This window comes from Oncorhynchus masou, chromosome 6 (genome assembly GCF_036934945.1).
Source record: "Oncorhynchus masou masou isolate Uvic2021 chromosome 6, UVic_Omas_1.1, whole genome shotgun sequence".
NCBI classification, from domain to species: Eukaryota; Metazoa; Chordata; class Actinopteri; order Salmoniformes; family Salmonidae; genus Oncorhynchus; species Oncorhynchus masou.
In genome coordinates, this window is record NC_088217.1 from 45596834 (window position 1) to 45611034 (window position 14201).

The window sequence follows — 14201 nt, forward strand, 5'->3', positions numbered from 1 at the left end:
ATGCATGTGGGTAGCACTCCTGAGAATTTAGAACATGCATGTGGGTAGCACTCCTGAGAATTTAGAACATGCATGTGGGTAGCACTCCTGAGAATTTAGAACATACACACTCCTTAGAATTTAGAAGATGCATGTGGGTAGCACTCCTGAGAATTTAGAACATGCATGTGGGTAGCACTCCTGAGAATTTAGAACATGCATGTGGGTAGCACTCCTGAGAATTTAGAACATGCATGTGGGTAATACACGTTATTGGTAGCACACGTGAGATTTCACACTTCAATTATTGAACATGCAGCACTTGTGAATAGGTTGACACTGCAAACATACTTCAAAATATGTGAGCACAGCAAACATGAGAGGGGGGAAATGGAAGCTCATCATTACCAGGTGACGTGTGTACAGGAACTTTCTATTTACAGAACAACTTGACACATTTTGTAATATACTCGCCTGTTTAAAAACTGATTACATGAGTAATTATTTTAGACAGCGGGGTTCCTTGTTAAACCAACCTACAGGCGCCACCTGCTTAGTATGTGTGGCAGTTATTACAGCAAATACGGTATATTATATATGCAAATGGTAAGACGTCAACAGGGTTTAGTTAATTAGCAAGCAATGTGAGCATGGCTTTCCAAACAGAGGCTTCTTTTACTCTGGAGCGAAGGTCTCAGCAGGGGGCCCCACTTTGATCTGTAGATCCCACGGTCTGAAGGAGCACTGCTCCTACTAGCAGCACTGCCAGTCAGACAGGGAAATTTCCATGTTTATATAGGAGAACATGAAAGCTAAGTCTATATATTTTTTTAATTAAGGCATGTATAAATGTTTTTAACCATTTCTATCCAAAAAAGTAGGAATAAGCAAAGGCTTTGATTTCTGCTCAAACAGATGGAAAAGGGGTCTTCGGAAACATTTGCAGAAAAAGTCTTAAAGCTGCAATATGTAACCTTTTGGGCGACTTGACCAAATTCACATAGAAATCCCAGTTATAGATCTGTCATTATCATTGAAAGCAGGTCTAAGAAGCGGAAGATCTGTTCTATGTGCTCTATTTCTATGCTTCCCGTTATTAAGTTTTGTTTTTGCGTCTTTTGCTTTTGGTTTTGTACACCAGCTTCAAACAGCTGAAAATACAAGGTTTTTGGTTATTGAAAATATATTTAAATTTAGCCATGAAAAAAAACATGATTTTCTACACTATGCATTGCTTGTTTTGTCACATAAACTTAAATCAGGCAAACTATTAGAATTTTTGCAACCAGGAAATGGCGAAGCACCTTTAAAAGGTATTAAAGACATCAAAACAATAATCTTGAAGAAAAGACCTCTGACAACTAATATCAACATTTATATTTAGTTTAGCAGAAATTTCCCTTCTGAAGTTATATTGCCTAGTGTCTTGTCATTCTGTTACCAAAAACCCACATATATTTAAAGCTTGAATCCTTAATTGAAACAATAACAAAGAGGTCACCCAGCTTGTGTTACCGCGCTTCTGTTTTGATTAAAAGCTGTGGGATGGGCCTGGAGAAATGTAGGGCCCAATAAAATCCATAATGTGGAGAACGCAGACAGAATCAAGATGTTAAAACGCAATTCAACAATGTAATATATATATATTTTCTAACTTAGTAGGGAGTAAACTAAATGTATTTCAAATGAATTAATTTGCCCAAGTTTATGATAAGACATTAACAGAATGCATCAGTGATTTGAATTTCCTGCAAATTTCAGAAGAGGCAACGAGAATTCCCAATCTGTGTATGTGCGGTGCACTTGTCTACCACTTTGTGTAGCCGTTAGCGATGCTGCTAATGATAACCTTTTTTGGGTATAGATAAAAAAGCTTTCCCATAAACATTCTCAATTAAATGTTAACTATACTGAACAAAAATATAAACATGCAACAATTTCATAGATTTTACTTTACTGCACATTTTTAGATTGTCCTTTTATTGTCCACAGTACAAGGTGAACCTGTGTAATGATCAGGCTGTTTAATTACCTTCTTGACATGCCACACCTGTCAGGTGGTTTAAGCATTGTTGTGAACTTAAAACATCCAATTTAGTTAGTTTTTCTATTGAAAAGTGTATTTTGAGAGTGAAAACCTGAAGAAACAGGGAAAAAGAAAATCTGGAAAAACTAAAAGGAGAAAACAGAATTTAGAAAATAACTAAATGGGATAAGGCCAAAAGTTTAACAGATTTTATAGGGCCCTAGAAATGTAACCACTCTCAAATGTGTAAGGATCGACGCTGGTAGACGAGAAACAAGTACAGGGAGTGAACATTTAATTAACGGCGGACATGGAACAGGACCGCGTTCTGAAGAGAAAACATAACAACATTCATGCTGACACGGGGAATCAACTGAGGAACAGACATATATAGAATGGCAATCAACAAAGTAATGGAGTTCAGGTGAGTCCAATATTGCACAGCTACGCGTAATGATGGTAACAGGTGTGCGTAATTAATGGCAGTTTGGCGCTCGAGCGCCAGAGGGGGGGAGCGGGAACAGGAGTGACAAAATGCCTATACATAGCTATAGACGGACCATCCATGATATCAAAAAGATAGTTTTAAACATGTTGAGGCAATACAGTGTTTATTTACATTTACATTGTTTGCAAACATTGAAGTAACACAAGATTGTTTTGGGGGTTCTGATGGGATACGTCAGTTGAACTAAGCTCATGAGGCATTTATAAGTTATAATCTTAAAGAATCAATGGGTATATGTCATACATTTACAAGTCAGTTAATGTCACCTCCCCCGGCTCTTACTGACCCCTACTCATGAGCCCTCTCTATTTTAATTTACTGTGACCAGCGCTCTCACCCACTTAGCACCGACCGACACCGGACGACCATGGACGTTGAAAAGTAGTTTAAATTTGGTCAATCCAAGTATGAACCAATCTTAAAGTCTGTTTCACAAGTTTGGACAGCACAGTACAGTGCAGTGCAGTACAGTACAGTAGAGCACAGTGCAGTACATTAAAGTACAGTACAGTAAAGAGTAAAATAGAGTAGAATATAGGTCAGTACAATACAGTACAGTAATGTACAGTAGAGTTTAGTATAGTACAGTAGAGTAGAGCACACTAGACTAGAGTACAATATAATTTACTGTAGTGTCAGTGTTTCCCCTAGGATTTCTTTTCAGCAGCGGTGGAAAAGTTAGCATGCTAGCTGTTCCCATAGACTTCTATTCATTGCGGTAATGCTAGTGAGCCTTTGCGCTAGTTAGCAACTTCCTTCCATTAGTTCATCTATATCTGTGTAAGTAGAAAAAGGGCTTAATTGCCAGAATGCCTTTATAAACGCAGAAATATACACTCCTGTTAAAAAGTTTGGGGTCACTTAGAAATGTCCTTGTTTTTGAAATAAATGCACATTTTTTGTCCATTAAAATAACATCAAATTGATCAGAAATACAGTGCAGATATTGTTAATGTTGTAAATGACTATTGCAGCTGGAAACGGCTGATTTTTAATAGAATATCTACATAGGCGTACAGAGGCCCATTATCGGCAACCGTCACTCCTGTGTTCCAATGGCACATTGTGTTAGCTAATCCAAGTTGATCAATGTAAAAGGCAAATTGATCATTATAAAACCCTTTTGCAATTATGTTGGCACAGCTGAAAGCTGTTGTTCTGATTAAAGACGCAATAAAACTGGCCTTCTTTAGACTAGTTGAGTATCTGGAGCATCAGCATTTGTGGGTTCGATTACAAGCTCAAAATGTCCAGAAACAAAGACTTTCTTCTGAAACTCGTCAGTCTATTCTTGTTCTGAGAAATTAAGGCTATTCCATGCAAGAAATTGCCAAGAAACTGAAGATGTCGTACAACGCTGTGTACTACTCCCTTCACAGAACAGCGCAAACTGGCCCTAACCAGAATAGAAGGCCCTGGAGGACAACTGAGAGCTGGGAGGCCCTGGGAGGCCCTGGTGCACAACTGAGCAAGAGGACAAGTACATTAGAGTGTCTAGTTTGAGAAACAGATGCCTCACAAGTCCTCAACAGGCAGCTTCATTAAATAGTACCTGCAAAACACCAGTCTCAACGTCAACAGTGAAGAGCCGATGCTGGCCTTCTAGGCAGAGTTGCTCTATCCAGTGTCTGTGTTCTTTTGCCCAACTTAGTATTTAATTTTTATTGGCCAGCCTGAGATATGGCTTTTTCTTTGCAACTCTGCCTAGAAGGCCAGCATCCCGGAGTCACCTCTTCACTATTAACGATGAGACTGGTGTTTTGCGAGTACTATTTAATGAAGCTGCCAGTTCAGGACTTACGAGGCATCTGTTCCTCAAACTAGCCACTCTAATGTGGTACACCAGTGTTGAATAAAAATGTTTCCTTCTTGCTAAAAGTCAATGTAATCTTCCACTTCTCAGATTCCTAACACCTCTCACATTGTCATTCTAGAAACTGTTCATGACACTGAGGTTGACACATGGCCGCCCTGCTCCAGACAACATTTCTACTTCCTCCTGTTGGCACACGACTCCAGACAAGTGGTGGATGGGACATGGGTGAGGACCTCCCTTTCTCTTTTTTCATTAGTTCTGTCTGTCTATTCCATTGTTTTCTTTCTACCATATTGAGGATCATGCATGTGCGGAGAGGTTGGGCGCTCATGAATGAATTATATCAATACCTTGGGGCGCAGAGACAATTGCTTGAAAGAAATTGTGGTTGTCCATAAATGCCCAATGAACTATTTATGGACATAATGGGAGCTTGTGATGTGAGAGGACAAATAAATAAGGCGAGAATATATTAAACATGACAAGATGATGAGCGGTATGTATCATCACTCGCGTCCTAATGACCCTTAGACGTTCGGCTAAATCAATGCCTTGCCGTCATGGAAAATGGTGTACTATTAATATATGGTGTGGTTATTAGCATAAGTCGGCCATACACACGGGTGAATATCTACCAAATGGTACTCTTGACACTGGTCCACATTGCTATGTGTGTTCAGAATACTGTAGCATTCTCAGTAATGGCGAGGGGCTGATATAGTGTGATTTGTATGCAGGGCCATGAGTCAGGCCAGTGTAGTATGGTAATGGACCAGTAGTGGTCTAAGTCCATGTGCCATGTGCCAAGAGGCTATTTGCATTTTACAAGTTGCCGAAAAGCTATACTGAGGGGTTTTGCAACACTGTACTCATCCCAGTGTCACTCAAGCCTCTGTGGTTGAGTCTCCACATTCAGAGCACCTCCATGCACGTCCTTTGTGATGGCTCACTCTCTCCCTGAGTAGTCATGGTGATCAAGTGTTGTCTCAGTGCTAGGGCCTGCTGATGGATAGACACCAGCATTCAGCCACGGATTTCTCTTTTTGAAGGGGTGGGAGGAGTGGAGGGCTGGGGGAGGACTGGGAGAGGGGCTCAGCTCAGCCTTGAACCAAATAAACAGAGGGAATGAAAAGAGGAGTGCTTTCAGAGATAGAGAGGGGTCAGTCTCATTTGCGCAAAGTCCTCCCTCATCACAAGCACAGCTGACACGGGACATTCTTATCAGCAAGGCGCACACTGGGCAAAAATAATAAATTCATTTGTAACTGAGACTGCGAGCGAAGGACAATAGCCCAGCAGGACACAACGTAGATGTCTGTTAGGAGTATCAGAGGAAAGATCATTCATTCTTATTTATTCGCTGGCCCAACAACCTCACCCAAATGGGCTTACATGGCTCTCAGCTTGAAGCCCACTGAAGCCCAAAAAGGCAAGACAAGGTTCCCAAGGTTACTGCATACAGCTATGGCTCTTTGTGGATGGACTCCAAGGCTGGACTCTTTCCAGCCTTTTGCTGCACAGTTTTCAAATGTATTTATTTTTCTCTATCCACTTTGTTGCGCCACGTACAGTACATCACATATTGTACATTTATTTTAATAACATAAAATCTCTCTAAACTGATCCTCCACTCCAGACTAATAGTCGTCCACATGCTGCAGAATCAATTTCCTCCTATGAATACTTCATTAGCTCCTTAATAAACAGCTCACTATCCACCCTGTCAGGTGGAGTAATGTTAACTCCCCAGATGTGAGCTATTTTTGTTTCCATTTTCCACTAGTTAGACTTTTTTCCTGAATCAGCCATCATGGTGGATGAGAGAAGAGCACCCATCGGGACGTTAAACCTGCAGGGTTAGACTGACCTGACTTTATGACCTCACCTTCCACAGTGTGTCTGCTACTTATCTGATTCATCCATTGTAGTAAATCAATGTTAGTTGTTTTCAACACAATCCAATAATTACATTATAGATCTTCCCTGAAAGCTGAGGTAATTGCAGACTAAAGCTTTCAGTATTTAAAATGGATCTTTGCAATAGCAAACCTCAATCTCTCACCATAAAGCCTAAACAAGGAACATAGATGATAAACTGGTAATAGGATGCAGTAAGGATGAGATCAGGAAGTAATAGGCAGAAATAAAGTAGAAATTGTGCACCAATTTTAAAAGCCTGTTATATTCCAGCACCTGCGTTTTTAAGGATGTGGGTATGACCACAAATTGTTCTATATTAAATGAAGTGACCTTTCATTTAATATAGACCACATGGAGAATTCAATAAATCCAATTTTTTATTCAGCATTTTGACATACCCCTCCGCCAACCATGTGTCAAGTTTCACCATCATTGTAAAGCTCTTCATGACAGAATGCTCTTTATTGAAGAATGTAAAAAGTAGGTGAAATCAAACATTTTGTTTTTACCAAGTTACGCTTCTCAAAGGGCACCGAGTTGGTGGAGTGACCCAACACAGTCAGATGTCAGTGCCATGATGACACAGCTGAAGTGCATGAGAAAACACTATGAATAAATCATATCGTAAAGTGGTGTCATGGGCTCATGGGTTGGCATGTCATCTCTGCTCAGGAAAAACATTTCTGTCTCGAGGGGCTCGTCCTAATCCAGCCTCTTCTATGTTCACTGTTTACTGGATCACTGGGATGTGGTTTATACTAGGAGCTTCTCTTTGGTCTGGAATACACTCTGCAAGAGATATGATAATTTTATTACACTACGTGCTGTAATGAATCATGTCAGACTGCTAAGACAATCAGAAAATAGCTTCTTCGAGACCGACCTGTCACGCCCTGATCTGTTTCACTTGTCCTTGTGATTGTCCCCCCCCCCCCCAGGTGTCACTTATTTTCCCTGATGTATTTATCCCTTTGTTTCCTGTCTCTCTGCCAGTTCATCTTGTAATTTCAAATCAACCAGTGTGTTTTCCAGTGCTCCTGCTTTTCTATTCGATTCTACTAGTCCTCCTGGTTTTGACTGTTGCCTGTTTTTCTGGACTCCATTCCCGCCTGCCTGACCATTCTGCCTGCCCTGACCTCAAGCCTGCCTGCCATTCTGGATCTCTGAACTGGTTTTGACCTTTTGCCTGACCACGACCATTCTCTTGCCTACCCCTTTTGGATTGTTAATAAACATCTTGGACTCTAACCATCTGCCTCCTGTGTCTGCATCTGGGTCTCGCCTTGTGCCCTTATAAGACCATGTTCATCAGGATTTGTGAAGAAGTCGACCATTTACCAACAATGTAAAGGTTCTTATGTGCTGTAAGATTTCTAAAGGATGAATCAAGGACGGTCATCAGATTTCATCATATCAAATGTGATTGTATGTTTTCATGCAGCATGATTTCATCTTAGCAGCAAGGCAATAGTGTTGCGTGACAAACTGACAGATTATTTATTGTGTGCATTGCAATTTAATGCATTGTGAGGGGCTTACAATCTATCTCCCCTTCTGATTTCCATGAGAAATATAAAAATATAGGACTAGATAAGGGAGTTATTGATTGGATGGGTGGGAGGAGGGGGAATGGGATGGGAGGAAGGGGAGAGGGAGGGAAGGAGGGGGAAAGTACGCCTAATGCGAGGAGAGGGAGAGGAGGGTTTCCATATGTAATCTGTGATGCTGTGGATACATTTAAATAACCTGTTACCTGCGCTTTCCATGACAGACTGACCTGGTTAATCCAGGTGAAAGCTATGATCCATTATCTGTGTAGATGAAGGGGAGGAGACTGGTAAAAAAAAGTGTTTAAACATTGAGACAATTGAGACATGGATTGTGTATATGTGCCATTCAGGTGACAAAAGAATATAGCAGTAGGTGCCAGGCGCACCGGTTTGAGTGTGTCAAGAACTGCAACGCTGCTGGGTTCCTGTGTGTATCAAGAATGGTCCATCACCCAAAGGACATCTAGCCAACTTGACACAACTGTGGGAAGCAATGGAGTCAACACAGGCCAGCATCCAAGTGGAATGCTTTCAACACCTTGAAGAGTTCCTGCCATGACGAATTGAGGCTGTTCTGAGGGCAAAAGGGGGATGCAGCTCAATATTAGGATGGTGTTCCTTATGTTTTGTAAACCGAAGCATCAATCACCAGGAAGACCAGGAGAAAGTGATGGATTCCTCCTAAAGCTCTAATGCACGACCCGAGCGGGCCCCGACATTATACATCGGGTTAGGGCAGGGTAGGGCATATTTTTCATAAATAACTAGTGTATGGGCAGGGCTCGAGTTTCACTAAATCGATCACTAACTTTCATGGTGAGACATTTGTTTATGCTCTGCTGCGCAGTACAGTCATATCTGACTAAGATCATGACATGGTGTCAGAAGTGCTTCAACCTCATCAAATATAAAACAGGAGAGATTATTTCACAGAAATATTTTAATAATATTGTTCCTTGAGTTTTGTCTGAGATTAGAGTGATGAAAAGCAGCTAACAGCTAACCAGCTCTCTAATATTGCGAGTTTCATGGTTGCCATGTTGCCATGAGGAAGACAAAGCAGAGAGCTCTTGTACATTTGTAAATATTTTTGTTTTATTTTTATAGCATTTTTTTGAACCAACTTTTTGTTTTTCATGACCTCTTGAGTGTTTCTGAGCTACAGTATATATTTATTTGGATCCCCATTAGCTTTTGCAGAGGGAGCAGCTTTTCTTCCTGGTCCATAAAAAAAAACCCACAAAACATGACAAGTAACCAAACACAGGCACACTGATAGACAAGGATAATCACACACATTTAAAATATAACGATAAACAAACAATAAAAAAAGTGTTAAAAAATAATACAATACAACAAAAACATAATAATGTGTGTGTTAAAGTGTGTCTATGTGTGCATGTGTTTGTGTGTGTCCCCTCACAGTTCACGCCATTCCATGAAATGTTGTTTAGTTTCTTTAAAGGTAATTTAGCTGTTTACTTCAGTAATTAGAGATGGAAGGGAGTTCCATGCAATCCTGGCTCTGTATAATACTGTGCGGTGCCGTGAATTCATTTTGGACTGTGAAGAGACCCCTGGTGGCATGTCTTGTGGGGTATGTATGGATGACTGAGCTGAATGTTATTTGATTATGCAGACAATCTGGAATTTTCATTGCAGTAATACATCTCATAAAAACGAGAAGAGACGCAGTTCACCTCTTGTCAACCCTCAACCAGAAAAGACTGGCATGTTGTTGAAGTTAGTTCTGTTTGTGTAGTTAAGAGCAAGGTGTGCTTCTCTCATTTGAGCCCGCTGTAGCTTTGCTAGGTCTTTCTTTGCTGCGCTTGACCATATTACCAGACAGTAATCAAGATGGTACAACACCTACAACACCTAACAACTCGTATAGTTAGTTTTTGCATCAATTATGCAGAACTTTTTATAACAGCCATACCCCTCCCCATTTTCACAATAACTTTGTCAATATGACTTGCCCATGATAGTTGACCATCCAATATTATATCTAGGAGTGGTCACACCCTTTGTACACAACTCCAGTTGAGGTTTAGGTCTTAGAGAATGTTTTGAAACAAATACAAGGCTTTTAGTTTTAGATGTATTTAAGACCAGTTTATTATTAATCACCCATTCTGATACTGACTGTAACTTCTTATTTAGAATTTCAGTGAGCTCACTGGCTTCGTGTGCTGACATGTAGAGTGTGGAATCATAGTCATTATAGCTTTATGTAAGACCAGTGGCAAATCATTTGTAAAACTGAGAAGAGTAACGACCCAAGGCAACTGCCCTGAGCAACACCACACTGTACATATCTGATGTTAGAGAAGCTTCCATTGAAGAACACTCTCTGGGTTCTACTGGATAAATAACTCTCCAACTATGTGATGGCAGCTAGCAAAGGCTAGCTTTTTCAAACAGAAATTTGCATCCTGTAGCTCTAACTCCAAAAGGTTTTGGGACACTCTCAAGTCCATGGAGAACAAGAGCACCTCCTCCCAGCTGCCCATTGCACTGAGGCTAGGTAACACGGTCACCACCGATAAATCCACGATAATCAGAAATTTCAACAAGCATTTCTCCACAGCTGGCCATGCTTTCCTCCTGGCTAAAAAAACAAACAGAAAAGGATTCAAATAAAATAATTCACCTTTGAAGAACTTTGGATGTTTTCAATGAGGAGACTCTCAGTTACATAGCAAATGATCAGTTTTTCATGAAAGATTCTTTGTGTTGGAGAAACCGCTCCATTCTTATTTTCGTCATTGAAAATAAGAATTTGTTCTTAACTGACTTAACTGACCTGCCTAGTTAAATTTAAAAAAATATATAAATGCATGCTAAAAGTCTGTAGTTAACTAATCTGAAATATTGTATTTGGTCACACAAATTCTCTCCATTAGTTTACTAAGAGTAGGCAGCAAACTGATTGGGCGTCTGTTAGAGCCAGCTGCTTTACTATTTTTAGGCAGTGGAATGACTTTAGCTTCCTCCAACGGCTGTGGACACACACTCCTTTAGGCTTTGGTTAAAGGTATAGCAAAAAGGGGAGGCATAACGGTCTGCTACCATTCTCAATAGTTTCCCATCAATGTTGACTACACCTTGTGGCTTATCATTATTAATGGATAACAATACTTTTTCCACTTCTCCCACAACAACTTGACCAAATTCAAAATAGCAGTCCTTCTCTTTCATTATTAGATATTTTATACAAAAATATGATGATTCACTTTTCAATGTCATTCCACTTCTGAGTTATTTCACTTTACTAGTGAAATATTCATTGAAATGAGTTTTCTGCCCATGATATCATTTAAGGTACTCCAAAGTATTTTCCCATTGTGTTTTATGTCATTTATCTTGGTTTAGTAATATAATTTCTTCTTATTTTTGTTCAGTTTAGTCAAAACATTTCACAATCTACATTATGTCAACCAATCATCTGAGCCGCCTGACTTGTTTGCCACCTCTTTAACATCATTTATTTGAACCATACAATTGTGCAATTCATCATCATCAATCCAGAGGGTTCTATTAGGTCTCACATGTAATTTCTTAACAGCTGCATGCTTGTCAACAATTGGCATGAATCATTTTACATATGCTTCCAGTTCTGCATCTTGATTCACTTCCTCATACACATCAGACCAGCATACATTTTTTTACATCTTCAACATTTTGTGTGATCGCTTATAAATTACTTTAAGCCCAAACTTTGGCACTTTGGCTTTCCTTGTTATTGCCACAATGATATGGTCACTACAGCCAATGGGAACTTGCTTTGGAGCAAAGCTCTGCAGCATTAGTGAAGATATGATCAATACAAGTCGGTTAAGTGATAACCTGGGTCATATTACAGCCGTTAGTCACAGTTAGAAGCTTCCTCTGAAGAGGACATCTAGTAGCTCACCAGCCAATGTTCAGGTCACCCAGAAAATAGACCTCTCCTTTAAAACATCACACACCATCATATCAAGCATTGTGGCCTACAGAAGCACCCCAAAGGAAGAGTCTTTAGATGAGGCAGGTGAACTTGCAACCACAACACTTCAACAACATTTGACAGGAGATCCTCTCTACGTTTTACAGGGATATGGCTCTGAACATATGTGCCTTCCTGTAATGGGGAAGCCCAGCACTGAGAGGAAGCTCAGGCAGGTAGTAGGATCCGGCAGATCCTGGCTGGCTGGCGGTTCTGGCAGATCCTGGCTGACTGGCGGATCTAGAAGAGTCTGGTTGACTGGCGGATCTGGAAGAGTCTGGTTGACTGGCAGATCTGGAAGAGTCTGGTTGACTGGCAGATCTGGAAGAGTCTGGCTGACTGGCAGATCTGGAAGAGTCTGGCTGACTGGCAGATCTGGAAGAGTCTGGCTGACTGGCGGATCTGGAAGAGTCTGGCTGACTGGCGGATCCTGGCAGACTGACGGATCTGGCTGCTCCATGCTGACTGGTGGCTCTGGCTGCTCCATGTAGACTGACAGCTCTGGCGGCTTCTTGCAGACTGGCAGCTCCTTGCAGACTGGCAGCTCTGGCTGCTCCATGCAGACTGGCAGCTCTGGCTGCTCCATGCAGACTGACAGCTCCTTGCAGACTGACAGCTCTGGCTGCTCCATGCAGACTGGCAGCTCTGGCTGCTCTATGCAGGCTGACAGCTCTGGCTGCGCTGAACAGGCAGGAGACTCCAGCAGCGCTGTAGAGGAGGAAGGCTCTGGCAGCGCTGAACAGGCGGGAGACTCCGGCAGCGCAGGAGAGGAGGAAGGCTCTGGCTGCGCTGAACAGGCGGGAGACTCCGGCAGCGCAGGAGAGGAGAAAGGAGAAAGGCTCCGGCAGCGCTGAACAGACGGGAGGCTCTGGCAGCGCAGGAGAGGAGAAAGGCTCCGGCAGCGCTGGAGAGGCGAAGCGCACTGTAGGCCTGATGCGTGGTGCTGGCACTGGTGGTACTGGACCGAGGACACGCACAGGAAGCCTGGTGCGGGGAGCTGCCACCGGAGGACTGGTGTGTAGAGGTGGCACTGGATAGACCGGACCGTGCAGGCGCACTGGAGCTCTTGAGCACAGAGCCTGCCCAACTTTACCTGGCTCGATGCCCACTCTAGCCCGGCCAATACGAGGAGCTGGTATGTATCGCACCGGGCTATGCACCCGCACTGGAGACACCGTGCGCTCCACAGCATAACACGGTGCCTGCCCGGTCTCTTTAGCCCCCCGGTAAGCACAGGAAGTTTGCGCAGGTCTCCTACCTGGCGTAGCCATACTCCCTGTGAGCCCCCTCCAATAAATTTTTGGGGCTGACTCTCGGGCTTCCTTCCGCGCCGCCGTGCTTGCTTCACCAACTCCATTCTCCTATAACCCTCTTCGCACTGCTCCAGCAAATCCCAGGCGGGCTCCGGCACTTTCCCTGTGTCGACCGCCCACCTGTCTATTTCCTCCCAAGTAGTGTAGTCCCGATATTGTTGCTCCTGCTGCCGCTATTGCTTCTCCTCATACCAGCGCCTCTCAGCTCTCTCCGCCTCCAGTTCTTCTTTGGGGCGGCGATATTCTCCAGGCTGATCCCAGGGTCCTTCTCCGAATAATTCGTCCTCCCATGTCCATTCCTCCTTTCGCTGCACCTGCCTGTTACCACGCCTCTTGGTCCTGTTGTGGTGGGTGATTCTGTAACGGTTCTCATCTAGTGAAGGAGAAGCGGACCAAAATGCAGCGTGGTGGTTACTCATGTTCTTTAATGAAAAATGACTAGACATGAAATAACTAGAAAATACAAAACAACAAACGGAATGTGAAAAACTATACAGGCTATCTGGTGACAACAAACACAGAGACAGGAACAATCACCCACAAAATACTCAAAGAATATGGCTACCTAAATATGGTTCCCAATCAGAGACAACGAAAATCACCTGACTCTGATTGAGAACCGCCTCAGGCAGCCATAGACTATGCTAGACACCCCACAAAACCCCAAGACAAAACACACCACAATAACCCATGTCACACCCTGGCCTGACCAAATAAATGAAGATAAACATAATATATTTCGACCAGGGCGTTACACTTCCACAACACCTCCCCCGTAGGCATTCCTGTCTTTTCTGTAGATGTCATATCCTTATATTGCTACTGCTGTATATTTAAAGGAATTATCTATGTGATAGTGGAGCACGGGTAAGCTGCTTGTTCACCTGCACCTGCCCGCAATTACTAATTACCCATCCCCAACCATCTGACTATATGTGATAAAGTGAAAATCTGAGGCCCACACAGTCAGAGACGGAGGAAGAATTTTTTGGCAGGGGGTGCAGGATTGTTTTTGCCTGATTTAGATATGTTTCTGCTTCTAATTTCTGTTATTTTGGTAGGCTATTTGTTAGCCAACTTATCTATAACTAAATACACGCA